General features: G+C 49.2%; 1 long non-coding RNA gene across 2 annotated transcripts in view; it reads right to left on the minus strand.

The window, feature by feature from the left end:
* The window catches only part of LOC123380528, a 104,760-nt gene extending 96,955 nt beyond the window's left edge, over positions 1-7,805 (minus strand). For both annotated transcript variants that reach the window (XR_006586427.1, XR_006586426.1), the window contains exon 1: positions 7,121-7,805. This is a non-coding gene — a long non-coding RNA (uncharacterized LOC123380528). The remainder of the gene's footprint in view (positions 1-7,120) is intronic.
* Between the last annotated feature and the right edge of the window lie 9,738 nt (positions 7,806-17,543).

Consider the following 17,543-nt stretch of genomic DNA (forward strand, 5'->3'; position numbering starts at 1 on the left):
TTTCCATTGCAGGAACTGGGCAGAGGGGCGGGGAGTTGGGGGTGGGGAGAAAGGATTAAATTTCACTTATGAGGAAGAAAAATAGGGGCACCTTTGTGGCTCAGTCTTGATTTTGGCTCAGGCCATGATCTCCCGGTTTGTGAGTTCGAGCCCCAAATCGGGCTCTGTGCTGACAGCTCAGAGCCTGGAGCCTGACTCAGATTCTGTGTCTCCCTCTCTCTCTGCCCGTCCCTTGCTTGCACTCTGTCTCTTTCAAAAATAAATAAAAACATTAAAAATTTTTTTTCAAAAAGCAATCAGTCCAATTCATAATGTTATCATAAAGTAAACTAAGGAGAAAAAATCGTATTTTTAATTCAAGGGATGTAAACAGCAACATTTGATACAATTTAAGCTGATTATGATTTTTAATAACTCAAACTAGCAATAGGGCCAAGATAGACGAGATTCTTCTGGGAGGCTGACAAAATCCTATTTCTTAATGTGGGTGATTGTTGCAAGGGTTTTTATCTTCAAATAACTCACTAATCTAAAAATGTATTTTTAAAAAGGAAGAAGTTAGCAAGATACCCTGAATATCATGAATCCCATTAGGAACTTACTTTTTCCAAACTGTGCTGCACGTCTCTTCCTGTGTTCAGAACTGAAGTTCATCCCTACACCCTACATGACCTTTAAATTTAAGTGAAACAACCCTTATGAAGTCTTGCTTTGCAAAAATGCTCAGCTACATGATTAACTAGTTTAGTAGGTGAAAAAAAAAAAAGTGTTACATCGTTCAAGTGAGTGGCTGAACTGAAGAACCAATAAGATTTTCTTAAAGGATCAGAGATTCGCTTGGTTTTCTTTCTTTAATATTTTTTTTATTTTTGAGAGACAGAGCGTGAGCAGGGGAGGGGCAGAGAGAGGGAGACACAGAATCTGAGTCAGGCTCCAGGCTCTGAGCTGTCAGCACAGAGCCCGACCTGGGGCTCAAACCCACAAACCATGAGATCATGACCTGAGCTGAAGTCAGACGCTCCCAATGACGGAGCCACACAGGTACCCCAGAACCAGTAAGACATCAACATGAATGTGGTATTTTCCAGATGAGGTAGAACATCTCTTCACCTCCATAAAGTCAATGGAATATAATATTTATTTTTTCCCAGTGCAGCCACAAACCTGGAGGAACTTTGGAAAACACAGTCATTTGCTCTACTTACGTAGTTTTCAGAAATCATCTATGAACGTTCGTGTTATTTTTCCAAAAGGCAAGGTTCAGCTTGAGCAGGAACTCTGTGGGGTGGCCCAGGTGTACCTCAGGATGCACACCCACACTTCAGGTGAGCTCCACACACGTGAGTATCTCCTGCCTCCATTCCATCTTTACATATCACTTACGGCTCCTCCCACTCGCCCCTGAGCCAGGAGGGTTGGGGACAAGCCACAGCAGTGCCTCGTTTACAACTTGCCCAGCACAGACATTGCGTTTGTCCATTTCCTAGGTAGCACAACAGCGGCCAAGCACATCTTTAAAATCCAACAGCCCCGTTAAATCTGAATGCCAGGATCGTGTCATTCTGCACATTGCATCCAAACCAAATAGATTTCTTGCAGGCACGTGTCCTGTGTCCCCTTCCTCCTAAATGGCCTCAACAGCATTTCAAAGTTTTGATGACACAGATCCAAGTTAATACCACTTGCTAAAAATCAGAGATGAATGTAAGAATGTTCCTGGTAGCTTTAAAATAGCCCCAAACTGGAAACAGCCCAAGGGTACATCAAGAGGAAAGAAGAATGTGTTCTGCTGTATTCGGACGATGGAATGTAACACGGTGTCTTTATCCATTCAGGCAAGTAACAGGACAGCAGAGACCGGATGGCTTCAACGACAAGCACGCGTTTCTCACAGCTCCGGAGGCTGGAGGTCTGAGATCAAGGTGCCAGCAGATGGGGTGGTGATGCCCTGCTTCCAGGTTTGTAGATGGCTGACTTCTCATTGTGTCCTCACGTGGTGGAGAGCCGAGGGAGAGCTCTGGTCCCTTTGTCCGCTGATAAGGGCACTGCTCCCACTTGTGAGGGCTCCACTCTTATAACCTAATCGCCCCTCAAAGCCCTACCTCCTGATACTATCATATTGGGGGTTTAGGCTTCAACATATGAATTTGGAGCAGGGGTGGGGGGGACACATTCAGTCCCCGGCACACAGGGATGAATAAAACCTGAGCCACAACATTATGGATGAATTTCAAAGACACAGTGGAGTGGAAGAAGACAAATGGAAAAGAGAAGATCCTGTGTGATGCCACCGACCCCAAGTCCAACACCAGGCAAAGCCAATCAATGATGCCAGAGGTCAAGACAGGCGTTACTCTTGGGGGACAGAGGGTAGTGCCTGAAAAGGAGTACGAGGAGGCATTCCAGGGGGCGGGCAAACTCTGTGTCTTGCTCTGGCTGGTGGTTAGTTGCATGGATGGGTTCAGCCTCTGAAAATTCACATGGCTGCACATGCAATGGTGGGGGAAATAAAAAATAATAATAATAAAATTTAAAAAATAAAAATAAAATGGGGGCGCCTGGGTGATTCAGTCGGTTGAGCGTCTGACTTCAGCTCAGGTCACGATCTCACAGTCCGTGAGTTCGAGCCCCGCGACGGGCTCTGTGCTGACAGCTCAGAGCCTGGAGCCTGTTTCAGATTCTGTGTCTCCCTCTCTCTCTGCCCCTCCCCTGTTCATGCTCTGTCTCTCTCTGTCTCAAAAATAAATAAATGTTTAAAAAAAAGTTTAAAAAGATAAAATAAAATAAAATAAAAAATAAATGAGCTCATCACGAATTTTGAAATTCCCTGTAGGCACCCTGCTCCCTTCCCAGCTGCAGGTATAACACAGCCAAAATTACAATGCTATTTTGGGAAGCTTCTGTGGCCTCAAGCACCAGTAGGGATCCCACAGCATTTGAACACAGGATCACAAAACCCTGGGACCAGCAGATCGAAGAGATCGTATAAGTCAAACCCTTCCTACGGTTTCAGAAGCCAACGCACTGAAACTTCTGTGAATCCATAAATGTTATCTGGGGAAGCAACCCTTCAGTCGCAGAGCCCATCCCTGGGTAGACACCAAAAATGCAGAGAACTTTAAAACGTGGACATCCCGGCTCAAACCCAACCCAATTAAATCCTGATCTCTGGGAACGAGGCCCCGATAGCAATAGTTTTACAAGCTCCCAGGCGCGTGTCGGAACGGCCAGGGGTGGAGAACGGCCACGCCAGATTCTCAGAGCACCGACACCTGAAGTTCATGCTCCATCCATCTACCCGGCCCCCCGCAGAGCCCTGAAGCAACGGGCCCTGGAGGAGTAATTCGGTCGGGCTTGTGGGGGGTGGGGAAGAGGCAGAGCCCAGTGTGTGGGGATCCACACGTCAGGCTCCCAGCGAAGTCACCACCCACAGTGCAGCCCGCCTGCACCCCCGACACCAGCTGCCCTGCAGCAGGAGCGAAGTGGCTCTGCTCTGGGCACGAGGGTTCCTGGCACTTCCTTGCGAGTCATAGCCAGCACGGTGCCTTACATAACCCACGGAGCTGCTTTCTTAAAGTTCAAAGTCTAAATGGACCTGACACCAAGAAATTTAGCACAAATTTGGTGAAGATCCGTAAGTCTCTCTTGCTCGAGGCAGGGCTCCACACACCATGCCCAAGATTCCCGAGCTGGCGGCTCCCACCCAAATATACCACCTCCGCCGAAACCCAGCTAGGCGACGTCTGGGCCCCTTCCCGGGAAGGGAGGGGCCGGCGCTGTCCTCAGACACCGTCTCGGGGTGTTCCCTACCTGCCGCCAGCAACACGCTTGCACCCTCATAGGGTGTGGGCCCCCCCACCCCTGACCGGGAGCCACGTTCTCTCGCAGACCTGAGGACACAGCCATCAGGTTTGGAACTGAGACTCTTGCAAAGCCATTGGCTAATAATAATGATGATGATAATGTTACCAAAGTCTAGACCCCACTGAGAAACTACCCAGAGATTAGTGGCAGCATGTGGGTTTGGAGTCAGATCTTTTGGGTTACGAAGATGGTGCATTTTCATGAATGTTCCACTGCTTTCTACATCATCTTTCATTAGAACTTTAAGAGACTGAAGATTCAGTTAACAGTGTCTTATTTAACTCATTCATTCCTTCCTTCTCCAACCGGCTTTCAATGAGCACCCACTGCACACGAAGCACTAAGGTGTTGGGGGTCACTGGACATAACAGCACCTACGTTTACCCCCTCAATTTGGAAAGAGACTACTGAACTGGGAGAGAGGGCCAGGAGTCAGGCTGACGATGAAAACACCAACCTGAGCACTGGGAAGGCTGGAGGAAGCAGGTGCGTCAGGAGAGGAGGTCGGGAACTCTCTGAGCCTCTCCTGAGCAGAACTTAGCCCAGATATGCAGGCCCGCCCTTGCAGGACGTACCCCCCACCCCCCACCCCACGGAGGAGCAGTGGAGGAGAGACCTTCTCTGCAGATCCCAAGGAGACAGAAAGCCAAGGCCAGGGGCTGAGGCATGCCCAAGGCCTCCCCTCCTCCCGGGGATGAGTCCGAGCCAGGAGGGAGCAGAGACACGAGGGGCGCTCACCAATGGAAGCTCCTCCAGGAGAGAGGGAAGGAGGCCGGGCACTCTCAACAGGCACTGTGTGGTCAGGGTCCGGGTGAGGCTTTCCCCCGGCCCCGTCCCAGCCCCCACAGCCGGGGCCTTGCCGGGAAAGCCACTACCTCCTCTCTATCCTCCCTGCTCAGTCCATCTCATTTGCAAGCATCCTTCCTCTGACTGCTGCCCTCAGCCCGCCCCCTTGCTTCTGTCTCCAGCAACGCTTCAGTCCTCCGACCCCTGCTTCCTCCGTGTCCAGTAAATGCCGGGACCCATTATTCCCACTCCACGGAGGCGTGCTCACTTCGTCAAAGTCACAAAACCGCAAGCAGGGTCCAACACGCCGGGTGTGTTCGGCGCCTCCACTCGCAGGGCTGAGTGTGGCAGGTCTCCCTGGCATCGGGCAAGCCTGCAATCCACCTGCTTTCCCGGCCTGCCCACGAGCTCAGCCCCCCGCAGGCTCCCTCCTCCTGACACTTCAGCCGAAGTTCTCGCTTGCTTATTTATTGTTGTTTGCCTGTCCTCCCCGCCTCCCCCCACCCAAACTGGGGTCTCTATGGCTACCAGACAACAGGGAAGCATGCCCCAGGTGCGAACAACCCCACAGCTAAGTTTGTGGTCAGACAGGGAATCTGTTCCATCGACAGTTAGTGAGGATGAGACCTGTGCTTCACACACAGGGCGGGATTCCATGTCCCCTCACACCGTTCCTTGCCTGCCCCAAACCATTCCCACCTGCCTCCCCAGCAACTGACCCCCAGTTTGCTTCAGCCACCAGGCAGAGGTCCCTTCATGGCAGAGAAGGCGGGATCGTCCCTGACAAGCCGGAAGCAGGTGACCGATGCTGGCCAAGGAGACGTGAGGGGAGTCTGCTGGCAGAAGAGTCTCTGAAATACCTTCTCCTCCCCTGTAAAAGAGTCTGCCAGGAGAAAGCCTCCCCAGTCCAGCTGATTTTGCTCCCCTTTCTGGGGGCTGATTTCAGGGTGTCATGGATTTGACTGTCAGGTAGCTCTCGGGATGGTCATGTCAACCTGGAACCTAGGCGTGCAGGAAGCACGCACAGGGTACCTGCTGATCCGTGAGCCAGGCACAGTGGAGAGAGACGGGTGGGGCCCTGAACTAGCCCAGAGGGTGGAATCAGGAGCGCCGAGGTTGGCACTCTGGGCCACATCAGACCTCCCAGCCTCTGCCCGCACAGCCTCTTCCTCGTGCCTCACTTTCCCCGGGCAGCCTGCGCTGCACTGTGCCGCCATGCCATTGCTACCCCAGTCCGGGGCATCGAAATCCACTTGTCCAGACTAGACTGCCACGGATTGGGGGCACCGAGTCAGTGCCACACGCAGTCCCCATCCCTGCTCCCTGCCACCTCTCTGTGGCCATGCTGCCCTGAGACCGTACATGACGTTTGAAGCCTCAATTATGAACAGGGGCTTGAATTGTTATTTGCAGAGCCTATCAGTTTCAGTGCTAGCTTGCAGTGACCCTAAGTCACGCTCAACTGGATGCCTTGGTTCTGACACGGCGCTTGGGCTAGTCCCCTGGCAGACCCAGGAGTGGGGAAGCAAGGGGGAGCAAGAGTTCTGCGGGTGCCAGGAAAGTGGGCCCTCAGCTAATGCAGGGGCTGAGGTGGAAAAGACCAGGAGGTGTTTCTGGGCAAATTAAAACAGGCTTTCTTTCCCACTTAGCACTTGTTTTCCTCTGAAAGCCTGTGTCTCAGCCTTTGGGGGTGCAACACCACACAGTAGCTGTCACAACCGCTCAGCTCCATCACTGTGTCGTGAAAACAGCCCAAGACAATATGTAAGCAATAGGGTTGCGTTCCAGTACCAGCATATTTATAAAAACAGGCAGGGGCGCCTGGGTGGCTCAGCTGGTTGAGCGTCTGGCTTCGGCTCAGGTCGTGATCTCTCAGTTCTTGAGTTTGAGCCCCGCGTCAGGCCTTGGGCTGACAGCTCGGAGCCTGGAAACTGCTCTGGATTCTGTGTCTCCCTCTCTCTCTGCCCCTCCCCTGCTCACATTCTGTCCCTGTCTCTCTCTCTCTCTCCCTCTTTCTCAAAAAATAAATAATCATGGGAGGAGCCAAGATGGCCGAATGGCATGGAAGTTTTTTGCGTGACTCGCATCCGTGAAATACGGCCAGACCAACACTAAACCATCCTGCACACCTAGAAAACGGATCTGAGGATTAACACAACAATCCGCACAAACTGAACCACAGAATTCAGCAGGTACGCGGCGCGGAGAGCTGAACTCGGGGAGCGAGAAGGTGCAGGAAGGGAGGTGCTTCTGTGAGCGGAGAGAGGACAGAGACTGGGGGGGGGGGGCGGGGGAGAATACGGGAAAAGCACTCCCCCCAAAAGCAGCTGGAGAGAAAGTGGAAAAGTGGAAACAGCCGCAGGGACTGAACTAAAACGGGAGAAAGGAGAAGGGAGAAAGGCGAGGGTTTAAATTCCATCAAGACTGTGAACAAGGGGAGCGCAAAGGCTGCAGCTCCGCAGCTCCCTACCTGGCGGTGCTCTGGTGGGAAGGGCGAGTCCCCGGGAGCCGAGTGGGGTCCGGGAGGTTCTCGGGCCACACGGGGAGAAGCGGTTCCACTGCCGGAAGGACAGTTGGTGGAAACTGTTGAAGCCCCCCCCCCGTCCCGGCAGACCCGGGAAGGTGGCCGTGTTCGCTGGTACTGGAACAAGGTCGTTGAGGGTGAAGCCTGGTGCCAGGTGTGTGTGGCGATTTTCCATCATCCCTGAAAAGCTGCTGCTACGCTGTCTCGCGAACTTTTTCGGGGGGTGGCTGGCACCCGGCCACAGTCTCGGGGCACCGGCAGCAGCAGGGTCCCGCGGGTGTTCCTGGGTGCAGCGGACATTCGGCCATTGCTCAGGGAGACCCTCCCGCAGAGGGGCGGAGCGGGTCAAGGCCGCGGTCCTTCAGGAGTAAGGGGCCAGGGAAAACAGCAGCGTCTGAGACAAAACTCGGGAGAGAGGTGCTGCCGGGGGCCTGGTCACAGATGGTGAAAAAGAGGGGAGCGGACGAGAGCTGAAGACGGAGGACGGGTGCGCGATTGCTGACCCGGGAGAACAGACCGGGTGGCTGGGTGACGCCATTTTTACCATTCCCGCGCAGGCGCATACGCACCTACGAGCGCCGCAACACTCCACCCCAGGAGTCTAACAGCGCCATCTGGTGGAGAGCGGAGCCGTTACACTGAGCCCCGCCCAAATAGGCCAACCTCGCTCTTCAAGAGCAGAAGTCTCACCGCCCGCTTAGTTTACGGACTATAAAGCACTTCGTAGTTTGATTTCTAGGGAAAAACGAAGTAATTTCAGTTGTATTTCAGTCTGTTCGCCAATCCAGCTATTCAATTTTCTTTCTTTTATTTCTTTTTTCTTTATACTCTTTTTTGTTTCTTTTCTTTTTCTTGAATACAGAAAAAAATTCATTTTTATTTTCAATTTTTATTAAAATATTTAAAATTTTTTTTCTACTATATTTTTTACTTTTGTGTAAATTTTTTCAAATTCTATTTTACTTCCATCATTTCATTTTAGTCGACTTCAGTGTATTCATTTTTTCAAATTTTCAAATGATTTCCTTTTTCTTTTTTTCCCCCTTTTTTCTCTAATCTATCAAGCCCCTTTCAGTACCCAGACTTAAACACACCTAGGATCTAGCATCATTTATTTGATTTTGAGTGTGTGTGTTTGTTTTTAATTATTTAATTTTAATGGTTTCTAATTTTAATTTTTTTTACCTTATTAATTCCTTTTCTCCTTTGAAAATGACAAAACAAAGGAATTCATCCCAAAATAAAGAGCAGGAAGAAATGACAGCCAGGGACTTAACCAACACAGATACAAGCAAGATGTCTGAACCAGAATTTAGAATCATGATAATAAGAATACTAACTGGAGTCCCTTTCTGGGGAGATAAAAGACATAAAAGCTAGTCAGGATAAAATAAAAAATGCTATAACTGAGCTTCAATCTCCAATGGAGGCCACAGTGGCAAGGATGGATGAGGCAGAACAAAGAATCAGCAATACAGAGGACAAACTTATGAAGAATAATGAAGCAGAAAAAAAGAGGGAAATTAAGGCAAAAGAGCACGATTTAAGAATTAGAGAAATCAGTGACTCCTTAAGAAGGAACAACCAGAATCATAGGGGTCCCAGAAGAGGAAGAGAGAGAAATAGGGGTAGAAGGGTTATGTGAGCAAATCATAGCAGAAAACTTTCCTAACCTGGGGAAAGACACAGACATCAAAATCCAGGAACACAGAGGACCCCCATTAGATTCAACAAAAACCAACCATCAACAAGGCATATCATAGTCAAATTCACAAAATAGGCAAGGAGAGAATCATGAAAGCAGCGAGGGAAAAAAAGTCCTTAACCTACAAGGTAAGACAGTTCAGGTTTGCAGCAGACCTATCCACAGAAACTTGGTAGGCCAAAAAGGAGTGGCAGGACATATTCAATGTGCTGAATCAGAAAAATATGCAGCCAAGAATTCTCTATCCAGAAAGGCTGTCATTCAAAATAGAAGGAGAGATAAAAAGTTTCCCAGACAAACAAAAATTAAAGGAGTTTGTGACCACTAAACCAGCCCTGCAAGAAATTTTAAGGGGGACTCTCTGAGGGGAAAAAAGATGAAAATATAAATAATAAATAAATAAATAAATAAATAAATAAATAAATAAATACCAAAAGCAAGAAAGACTAGAAAGGACCAGAGAACACCACCAGAAACTCCAACTCTACAAGCATCAAAATGGCAATAAATTCATATCTTTCAGTACTCACTCTAAACGTCAATGGACTCAATGTTCCAACCAAAAGACATAGGGTAACAGAATGGATAAGAAAACAAGATCCATCTATATGCTGTTTACAAGAGACCCACTTTAGACCTAAAGACACCTTCAGATTGAAAATAAGGGGATGGAGAACCATCTATCATGCTAATGGTCAACAAAAGGAAGCCGGAGTAGCCATACTTATATCAGACAATTTAGACTTTAAAAGAAAGACTGTATTAAGAGATGCAGAAGGGCATTATATCATAATTAAGGGGCCTATAGACAAGAAGACCTAACAATTGTAAACATTTATGCGCCAAATGTGGCAGCACCCAAATATATAAATCAGTTCATCACAAACATAAAGAAACTCATCGATAGTAATACCATAATAGTAGGACACTTCAACACCCCACTCACAGCAATGGACAGATCATCTAATCAAAAAATCAACAAGGAAACAATGGCTTTGAATGACACACTGGACCAGATGGACTTAACAGATATATTCAGGACATTTCATCCTAAAGCAGCAGAATATACGTTCTTCTCCAGCATACATGGAACGTTCTCCAGAATAGACCATATACTGGGACACAAATCAGCCCTAAATAAGTACAAAAAGATCAAGATCATACCGTGCATATTTTCAGACCACCACGCTATGAAACTCAAAATCAACCACACGAAAAAATTTGGAAAGGTAAGAAATACTTGGAAACTGAAGAACATCCTACTAAAGAATGAATGGACTAACCAAGCAGTTAAAGAGGAAATTAAAAAGTATATGGAAGTCAATGAAAATGATAGCACCACAACCCAAAACCTCTGGGACGCAGCAAAGGCAGTCATAAGAGGAAAGTATATAGCAATCCAGGCCTTCCTAAAGAAGGAAGAAAGATCTCAGATACACAACCTAACCTTACACCTTAAGGAGTGGAAAAAGAACAAAACCAGCAGAAGACATGAAATAATAGAGATTAGAGCAGAAATTAATGCTATTGAAATGAAAAAAAAACAACAACAACAAACAAACAGTAGAACGGGTCAATGAAACCAGAAGCTGGTTCTCTGAAAGAATTAACAAAACTGATAAACCACTAGACAGTTTGATCAAAAAGAAAAAGGAAAGGACCCAAATAATAAAATCAAGAATGAAAGAGGAGAGATCACAACCAACACAACAGAAATAAAAACAATAATAAGAGAATATTATGAGCAAGTATATGCCAATAAAATGGGCAATCTGGAAGAAATGGACAAATTCCTAGAAACAAATTGACTGCCAAAACTGAAATAGGAAGAAATAGAAAACTTGAACAGACCTATAACCAGTAAAGAAATAGAATTAGTAATCAAACATCTCCCAAAAAACAAGAGGCCCGGGCCAGATGGCTTTCCAGGGGAATTCTACCAAACATTTAAGGAAGAGTTAAACACCTATTCTCTTGAAACTGTTCCAAAACATAGAAATGGAAGGAAAACTTCCAAACTCTTTCTATGAATCCAGCATTACCTTGATTCCAAAACCAGACAGAGACCCCACTAAAAAGGAGAACTATAGACCAATTTCCCTGATGAACATGGATGCAAAAATCCTCAACAAGATATTAGCCAATCGGATCCAACAATACATTTAAAAAAAATTATTCACCACGACCAAGTGGGATTTATACCTGGGATGCAGGGCTGGTTCAATATCCGCAAAACAACCAATGTGATTCATCATATCAATAAAAGAAAGGACAAGAACCATATGATCCTCTCAATAGATGCAGAGAAAGCATTTGACAAAATACAGCACCCTTTTTGGATAAAAACCCTCAAGAAAGTAGGGATAGAAGGAGCATACCTTGAGATCATGAAAGCCGTATACAAAAGACCCAATGCTAATATCATCCTCAATAGGGAAAAACTCATTGATAGTAACAGGGATGTCTACTCCTGCCACTGTTATTCAACATAGTATTGGAAGTCTTAGCCTCTGCAATCAGACAACACAAAGAAATAAAAGACATCCAAACAGGCCAGGAGGAGGTCAAACTTTCACTCTTTGCAGATGACATGATACTCTATATGGAAAACCCAAAAGATTCCACCAAAAAACTGCCAGAATTGATTCATGAATTCAGCAAAGTTGCAGGATATAAAATCAATGCACAGAAATTGGTTGCATTCCTATACACCAACAATGAAACAACAGAAAGAGAAATCAAGAAATCGATCCCATTTAAAATTGCACCAAAAACTATAAAATACCTAGGAATAAATCTAACCAAAGAGGTGAAAAATCTATACACGGAAAACTATAGAAAGCTTATGAAAGAAATTGAAGACACAAAAAAATGGGAAAAGATTCCATGCTCCTGGATAGGAAGAACAAATATTGTTAAAATGTTGATACTACCCAAAGCAATCTACATATTCAATGCAATCCCTAACAAAGTAACACCAGCATTGTTCACAGAGCTAGAACAAATAATCCTAAAATTTGTATGGAACCAGAAAAGACCCCGAATAGCCACAGCGATCTTGAAAAAGAAAACCAAAGTAGGAAGCATCACAACCCCAGACTTCAAGCTATACTACAAAGCTGTAATCATCAAGACAATATGGTACTGGCATAAAAACAGACACTCAGATCAATGGAACAGAATAGAGAACTCAGAAGTGGACCCACAAATGTATGGCCAGCTCATCTTTGACAAGGCAGGAAAGAATCTCCAATGGAATAAAGACAGTCTCTTCAGCAAGTGGTGCTGGGAAAACTGGACAGCGACATGCAGAAGAATGAACCTGGACCACGTTCTTACACCATCCACAAAAAGAAACTCAAAATGGACGAAAGACCTCAATGTAAGACAGGAAGCCATCAAAATCTGTGGGGGCAACAGTGCCGTGGGAGCGAGACAGCCCGTGGCCCAGAGGCAGTACCTGCTCTCAGTCTCTGATGCTCCTACAGCCCTTCGAATTTTTGTCCTTTGTAGTGGCTCATCACTTTCTGCTTGTTAGAATTCGTTGCCTGAGAGTTTCCCTATTCCAATAAGCACGTGGCTTTTGTCTCCCCACTGGACTCTGACACCAATCTGTTCAGGGTAAGTTACATTACAGCCAGTTACTCATTAATATGAATAAAATTTGTAACTAAATATTTGAAATTTGGCTACAAAACTGGCGGGAAGTTTCTGAAGGTTACTTCCAAGAAGCACTTTAGTGCTGAAGGTTAAACAAAACTTTGCCCCAAAATGTATTTTAAAAATGCCTTCCAAGAAGACGGCACCGATTCGCACTTTGACGGGTAGGAGACGTGAGGGTCCGTTAGGAAAGTGTGTGCAGAGATGTTGGGATTATGTATCTTTGCCATATTGGTGGTGAGAATGGGGTCTCAGGAAAGGCGGGGTTTCATCTGATTTCTAGAGAGATTTCCGCTTTTCTGTGCTGACTGTTCCTTTACAAATCTGTTGTGGCTTCTTCGTCATATCGCCTTCCCTTCCCATGTTAGCTCATTAATTCACATGCACTGTCGTAACCGGTGGGTTTTGTCTTCTATTATCTTGTATGCTTTCGGGGATGCTGTCTCTTTGCGCTTTCTTTTTTTTGGTGTGGTGTAATACTTCTCAGACCTTTCCATCACGAGCTACCTGAAAGCACATCCATTTTACGTTTATTCTCAAAAGAATGATCTTTACATTCGAAAAGGCAGACATCGGGCTGGAATGATGTGGCCAGGCTCACGTAAGCCAGGCCCCCGCCCCCCGGAAGATAAGAAGTAGGAGCTTCAGCCCCACCCCTACCGATGCTCCAAGGTTCCCGCGATGTCTGCGGACTGTCACCTGTGTGTCGTCCCACACAGTCTAGCCGGACTGGGCGATAAGGGGCCAGGTGGCAGTCAAAATCCCCAGGAGGGCAGAGAGCCAGGCTCGCGTGTTACACTCCAGGAACAGAGCGACAGGAGTCACGTTCAGGAGAATCGCCAGCACCCACGACAGGGGACTGGACACGGCCACAGAGGACAGTGTCTCCGGGGCACACGCACCAGGCAGCAGCACCCTGGGTCCCTTCTTCCGGCTCATCGTCTGGCGAACCTAGGCCACCGGCATCACGCACGGAAGGGGTTTGCCACGGCGCCCTGTCTACACGTTGAGTGACAGGGAAACAGCCACCGTCAGCTCCTTCGTCAAGAAGAGACACATTCCAGGCTTGTCCCCAGATCTCCCTCTGCTGGGGTAGCAGGCTTGTCCTGTGAGCCAGGAAGCACCCCAGAGCTTTGTAAGGATGGACTGAAACTCCTCACCCAAATCCGCAGAGGCTAAATACTGTGCTCACTTTACAGACAAGGAGTGCAGGTGGCACAGAGTGGTTTAGTAACCTGGCTGAGGTCACACAGGATACAAAGCAGGGCAGCTTTGTCTGCGGCCTGCGTTCTTTCCCATCTGCACTCTCCAAAGGTCGATCACGGTGACTTCACACTTGACATGACTTTGGTTTCGCCCAGCCCTTCTGATCACAAAACACTTCATGCTTCACGTGCTCAGCACAGAACACTTTACGTGCTCAGCAAAGGCTTGAAAAGTCGGTTAAAGAGGACTTCAGTGCGCTCCCTCCCTGGGACAGGATGGGTTCCTGTTACAGGTGCACGCCCCGCCCCCACTTGGCCCCGCCCATCTTGGCGCAGGTGCACAAGCCTGAAGTGCCTTCACCCCCAGGGGCCTGGTCGCAGGTACCGGGGGAGATGTGGTCCAAGAGAAGCACGCTGGAAGTCGGTCCCCGGTGCCACCAGCGTGTCACCAGGCCCGAGGCGAGCGTGCCCGGCCTGGGTCTGCTCCCCGCCCGCTGGGGCCAGGGGCTGGGGGCAGACCCTGGACCCCGGTAAATGAGAGCAGCGTCGCGGCGCCATCCATCCTCGTGGTTTTCGCTCCCGGCCACCCTGCTCCTGCCCATGGGGCTGGCGGGGCTGGTGTGGAAGCTTCGGGACAAGGGGCAGATGGAGGGCGCCACCTGCCCGGCAGCTGGGAGCAGGTCCCCCCATGCGGGAGGACTCCAGAAGGTGCGGAGCTGCCCGCCCACCCGGTCCCCTTCCTCTACCCCTCTCCCTCCTTTGCTGTGCGTTCTGGGGGGAAGGCGGAGACCTCTCTGGGCAGTCAGACCCAGCCTGCGCTCTAGAAAGGGAAGAAGGGGCTTCGGTGACTCCCTGAGGGCAACGGGCGGTGGGGCTGCTCACTCTTCATACACAAACATACTGTTGGTAGCGAGATAAATAAAACCTTATGGCACGGAGGGAAAGCACGTAAGCGCATGGCTGTCCTTAACACTATGTGGTTTTGTTGCAGGAATAATACAAGAATACGTTCACATGACTTAAAAAAATAAAGCATCCAGCCACGCCCACTGTCTGGGGTGGGGGAGGCATCCATGGTGGGCTGCGCCCGCCCCGTTCTGTTCTGTGCTTTGGGGGTCACACACACACACACACACACACACACACGCACGCACTAAACGCACCCTGGGTACTTTTCCTCGTCTCTAAGGGCCGGGAAGTATTTCCGGGGCTGGCTGCACCTCGGCTTATCTCACCACTGCCCCCTGGAGGCGCCTTTAGGTTGGTTCCAGGGTTTTCCAGTTTTCAGCGCAGGAGGATCGGCCACGGAACCGCCCCGGCCACTGGGTGGCGCCCTTGCTTCCTGGCTTTGGGAGGGGCAAGTCAGCCCCGGCGGAGGTGGCTCTGTTCCCCTCCCGGATCCACCCGGGGGGGGCGGCATCTGCGGGGAAAGACCTCCCGCCCTCTGCACTGAAGGCAGGGCCCTTGAAAGCTGCAGCCCAGCCCCCGGCCACCAGTCCCCTGCCCCCAGCGCTTCACGCAGGCGTTTGCTCCGGCTTCTTCCTGGACCCCCATTCCGTCAGATGGGTATTTCCTGTGTCTGTGCTCCACTCAACATTTGCCAACCTTTTAGTTTGTGAAAAGCTTTACCTCTCAAACAAACAAAGGGACACTCCTGGGAGGCTTTCACAAGTGATGCTGCGTTTACACACGCTGTACAGGAGTCCCAAGCAGGCCTACATTCCTGGCCCGAAGCCGCCTGTCGACTGGACACGTCAGCTTCATTTTCCGAAACTTATATGCTATAGCCGACAAGCATTGTTCTCTCTCTCTCTCTTTCAAATGTTTATTTATTTTTGAGAGAGAGCGAGAGAGCGAGCAGGGGAGGGGCACAGAGAGAGGGAGACCGAGAATCCCAAGCAGGCTCCAGGCTCCGAGGTGTCAGCACAGAGCCCGACATGGGGCTCGATCTCACGGACCATAGCATCCTGACCTGAGCTAGATCAACAGTCAGATGCTTAACCTGATCCCCCCCGGGTGCCCCCCTCACTCTCTATCTTGCATCCAACATGGTCGCAAGTGACTGGTTTCCGTCAGCACTCTTCTTACAAAGAAGCCCGAATTCCATTACCTCTAGGTAGGTACTCGATACTTTTTGGAGGAGTTGTGGCAAGGACCCACTGGGTGCAGGGGGACCCACTGGGTGCAGGGGGACCCACCTCACAAACCAGCCAGCTGCTCCCACACTCGTGACCCAAGGATCGTGCTTCAAGAAACTTCCCAACTGCTATGTGCTGTGGACGGCAGTGAAGAGTTAAGTCATTGGCAGTAAATTTACACGTGAGAAGGACCCGTTGTCCACACCACAACACGATGAGAGGAGGGTCGCAGCACGAATGATGTAAGTAAGGAGGAGGAAGACCCTCCAAGGTTCTTGGGGGTGATGGCGTGAGAGCTGTGTCTCAAAGGAGGAATAAGACGTTTTGTCATCAAGATAAAATTCACCATCTTAAAGTGCACAGTTCAGTGGTTTTGATACTGGCCGTGTTGTTGTGCAAACACCCCAACCATCCAATTCCCAAACATTCTCCCCCTCTCCCCACCTGCAGCCACTGCTCTGCTTTATGTCTACGGATTTGCATATAAGGGAAGCACAAACCAAAACCACAATAAGATACGGCTTCATACCCCCTAGGGTGGCTAGAATTGAAAATTCGAGTAATCACAAGTACCGGTGAGGATGGGGGAGAGCCAGCCCCTCCCACATCGCTGGTGGGAACGTCAAGCAGCTTGGCCGTTCCTCGGTGAGTTACACACCGAGTCATCATATGACGCAGCATTTCACTCCCAGGTGTATACACAGGAGAAGTGGAAGCCGACGTCCAGACAGAAACTTGCACGTGAATGTTCATGGCAGCGTTGTTCGAAATGGCTAAAAAAAGTGGGCGTGACCCAAATATCCATCAGCCAATGAAGAGATAAATGAAACGTACATCCACACAGTCCAGTGTCGCTCCACCAGGAAAAGGAATGAATTACTTCTCCCTCCTGCTCAGTGAAATAGGGCAGACACAGAAGGTGACGTCACTGCATGCATGATTCCATGAATAGGAATAAGACGTTAGCAGGTGAAAGGGCGCCTGGGGGGCTCAGCGGGTTGAGTGTCTGACTTCGGCTCAGGTCACGATCTCGCAGTTCGTGGGTTCGAGCCCCATGTCCGGCTCTGTGCTGACAGTCTGGAGCGTCCTTCGGATTCTGTGTCTCCCTCTCTCTCTCTGCCCCTCTCCCGCTCATAGTCCGTCTCTCTCTCTCTCTCTCTCTCTCTCTCTCTCTCTCTCTCTCTCTCTTTCTCTCTCTCTCTCTCAAAAATAAACATTAAAAAAATAATTTGAAAAAAAGACATCAGCAGGAGAAGAGTGAGGGGACCCAGTGGGTAAGTAGGAACAGCAGAAAGAGCCACAGTGAACACTTACTCTGCACAGGAATTGCCTCGTCATCCTCACCACAACCCACAAGGCAGATATTATTTTATCTCCATTTTACAGACGAGAAAGGTCCCAGGCTGAGACCTCACCTAGGAGACACGGTGGACCCCCAGCGGGCTGGCGGGCTCCAGAACTCAAGCCCTTCCCGAGCAGGAGCCCGAGTGAGGGCTCCACCTGCTGCCGAGGAGATGGGAAAGGAGCCCCTTCACCCTTGCCCTCAGTGTCTGCCCTCAAACGCCAGGCCAGTCACCAGGCTGCATCTGACATCCACCGCGAACTCCCTCTCAGAGAGTAGGAGCACTGGACCCCCGCAGGGGCAGGGGAATGGTCCCTGA

Source organism: Felis catus, chromosome A1 (genome assembly GCF_018350175.1).
Source record: "Felis catus isolate Fca126 chromosome A1, F.catus_Fca126_mat1.0, whole genome shotgun sequence".
NCBI lineage: Eukaryota > Metazoa > Chordata > Mammalia > Carnivora > Felidae > Felis > Felis catus.